Source organism: Gossypium arboreum, chromosome 2 (assembly GCF_025698485.1).
Source record: "Gossypium arboreum isolate Shixiya-1 chromosome 2, ASM2569848v2, whole genome shotgun sequence".
Lineage (NCBI taxonomy): Eukaryota > Viridiplantae > Streptophyta > Magnoliopsida > Malvales > Malvaceae > Gossypium > Gossypium arboreum.
In genome coordinates this window covers 69,847,562-69,851,164 of record NC_069071.1, presented here as the reverse complement: position 1 = coordinate 69,851,164, position 3,603 = coordinate 69,847,562, and the positions used below count along the sequence as shown (strand labels likewise).

Sequence of the window (3,603 nt, the reverse complement as noted above, 5' to 3'; positions counted from 1 at the left end):
ATGTTAAGGTTCTACTTGCATAGTAAATGGGGTGGAACACTTTATTTTTTTCTTTGACCCATCACAGCTCCAACAGCATAATCACTTGCATCGCACATCAACTCAAAAGGTATGCTCCAATCAGGTGTAATGATTACTGGGGCTGAGATTAACAGTTTTTTCAGCTCTTCAGAAGCTTCTAAACATGTTTTATTAAAATCAAACACTGCATCTTTCTCTAACAATAAACACAATGGTTTAGAAATTTTTGAAAAATCTTTGATAATCCTTCGGTAAAAATCGGCATGGCCTAAGAAACTTCTAACTCCTTTCACATTCATTGGCGTTGATAATCTTTCAATTACGTCCACCTTTGCTTTATAAATTTCAATTCCTTTCTTTGAAATTCTATGCCCTAAGACAATCCCTTCCTTAAGCATAAAATGGCAATTATCCCAGTTAAGGATAAGATTCATCTCTTCACATCTCTTCAGTACCTTAGCCAAATTACTCAAAAAAATTTCAAATGTGTTACCAAAAATAGAAAAATTATCCATGAAAACTTCAACAAAATTTTCAACCATATTAGTGAATATTGCCATCATGCATCATTGGAATGTTGCAAATGCATTGCATAAACCAAAAGGCAATCACCTAAAAGCAAACATACCGTACGGACAAGTAAAGGTTGTTTTATGTTGGTCTTCAGGGGCTACAACTATTTGGTTATATCTCGAATAACCATCTAAAAATAATAGAATTCATTACTTACCAGTAGATCTAACATCTGATCCGTAAAAGGCAACTGAAAATGTTCCTTCCGAGTAAATTTATTTAGCTTTCTATAGACAACACAAATTCTCCAACCAGTAACAGTTTTTATTGGGATCAATTTGTTACGCTCATTCTCAACAATCGTAATTCCACCTTTCTTTAGTACACACTGCACCGGACTTGCCCACAAACTATCTGAAATAGGATAGATGATTCCTGCATCTAGCCATTTGATCACTTCCTTTCTCATAACTTCCTTCATAATAGGATTGAGCCTCCTTTGCCCATCAATTCAAGCTTTTTCACCTTCCTCTAGAATAATTTTGTGCATGCAAAATGAAGGGCTTATACCTCGAATATCAGATATAGTCCAACCAATTACTTTCTAAAATTTCTTTGAAACAGAAATTAGTTTCTCCTCTTGATCTTTTGTCAGTTCTGCTGAAATAATCATAGGCAAAATGAAACAGTCACCTAAATAAACGTATTTCAAATGGGAAGGAAGTACCTTTAGTTTGTGTGTAGGTGGTTCTTCGATTGAAAATTTGGGTTACACAAATTCTCTGCCTTCCAACTGCAATGGTTCAAACCGTGTGGATTGAGTAAAATTTCTCAAATTGGCTTCCACCAAAGCCATGTTTTCTTTACCTTCTTCATCCTCCAATGGGTCAAACCCTAAGGCTTTCTCCAATGGATCTTCTTCAAAATTGTTTTCCAAAGAAACCAAGGTTTCTAATTCTTCCATAACTGAACACTCTTCTGTCGAATCGAGAAATTTCATCGCTTTAAGAATGTTAAAAGTTACTTGATCATCTTAAACCTCATGGTGAGTTCGCCTTTCTGAACATCAATTAATGTTCTTCCTGTGGATAGGAAAGGTCTCCTAAGGATAATTAGCACTTCCTTATCTGCTTAAAAATCTAGAATAATGAAATTAGCACGAAAAATAAATTTATCAACTCTTACCAAAACTTTCTCGATCTTTCCTTCAAGGTATGCTAAAGATCGATCCGCTAGCTGGAGTGTCACAATTGTAGGTCTTACTTCTCTTATCCCTAGCATCTTGAAAATAAACTTAGGCATCAAGTTGATGCTTGCTCCTAAGTCACACAAAGCTTTACCACAGTAAGATTCACCAATGTTACAGTGTATCATAAAACTTCTTGGATACTTCGATTTTAGTGGCAGCTTGTTCTAGAAGAACGCACTGCACTCCTTTGTCAAGGCGACAGTCTCATACACACTCAGTCGCTTCTTATTGGATAGTACATCTTTCACAAACTTTAAATAATTTAGCATTTGTTTTAAAGCCTCCACCAATGGAATATTGATTGTAATTGCTTCAGAACATCCAAAAACTTCTTGAATTGTACCTCCTATTTCTGCTTGTGTTGCTGCAATCTTTGCGGATATAGAGGTGATGGAACTTTTGGTTGAACCGAACAACTCTTCTAAGTAGGTAAATCTGTATCCAAAGAAGATGTTAAAGTATCTGAATTTAGTAAGTTAGGATTTACCTTGTCAGTCTTTGCAGATTCTGATTCTTTTGGTGTAGGAATTTCAACAGTTGGTTGACTTTCCTCCTTTTCAACAGGCTCGTCTTTGACATCAATCAATCGGGGCTCCAGAATTTTACCACTTCGATGCCACTGCCTTGATATGTTCTTTACCCAAATTTCTTGGATTCTCAGCATTGCTCGGCAATGTTCCTTGTGGTCTATTACGAAGCTCCATAGCTGACTAACCCATTTGGTTTTCCAAATTTTTCAGTGTTGGTGCTTGGCTCTGGATCAAAGCATCATTCTTTCCCATGTATGCTTTCAACAAGTTCTCCAAACTATTTCATGATTCAGCTTGGGCTGGTTTTGGAGCTTGTTGATTAAACCCTTGAGATTGGTTGGGTTTATGCTGCATAAAGTTGTTGTTTGGTCCATTTCCTTGATTGTTGCAAGAAAATTTGGGATGATTACGCCATAATGGATTATAAAAGTTGGAATGGGGTCCTTGTACACTCCTATTTTGATGTTGGTTCCCCACATAGTACACTGACTTGGGATTCAATGGACAATTCTCGAAAGAATGACCTTCCCCACAGTACACACAGGTAACTACTTCAAATGGACTTGGTGGCTAAACTGCAAAGTTATTAGCACTATTAGCGGTAAACTACTCTAACATAGAGGAAATAGATGATACCTAAGCTGATAACGAAGTGAGGGCGTCAACTTCATGAACTCCAGCTATACGTCTTCCTGAAGCTGTTCGATTTGTTGGCCATTGATAGTTATTGCTTGCGATCCCCTCGATGATCTCATAAGCTTCATTATAAAACTTAGACAAAATTGCACCATTCGCAGAAGCATCTACCATCAATCTTGTATGTGCATTGAGACCATTATAGAATGTCTCCAACAGGATGCAATGAGGAATCCCATGATGAGGACACTTACGAAGTAACTCCTTGAATCGCTCTCAAGCCTCATGGAAAGACTCATCATCCAATTGTTGGAAAGTTGTGATCTCGTTCCTCAACTTAGCGTTCTTGCTAGGCAGGAAATACTTAACCAAAAATATCTCTACTAATTATTGCCATGTAGATATGGAACTTGGTGGCAATGAACTGAGCCATGCTCGTGCTCGATCTTACAACGAGTACGAAAACAAATTCAACCTCAATGCGTCTTCAGTCACACCGGCTATCTTGAATGAATCACTCACCTCCATAAACAGTCGAAGGTGGAGATGTGGATCTTCTATGGCTATACCACTGAATTGGCCCACTGTTTGTAGCATTTGAAACATCACTGGTTTCAATTCGATTTGGGTTGCCTCAATATCTGGCCTTCTAAT

General features: G+C 37.5%; 1 non-coding gene across 1 annotated transcript; it reads left to right on the top strand.

Annotated features, from left to right (window-relative positions):
- The first annotated feature begins 3,181 nt into the window (after positions 1–3,181).
- Positions 3,182–3,288, top strand: LOC128289623 (small nucleolar RNA R71). The gene has a single exon (XR_008279267.1). It is a non-coding gene; the product is annotated as a small nucleolar RNA R71 (small nucleolar RNA).
- The last annotated feature ends 315 nt before the right edge of the window (positions 3,289–3,603 follow it).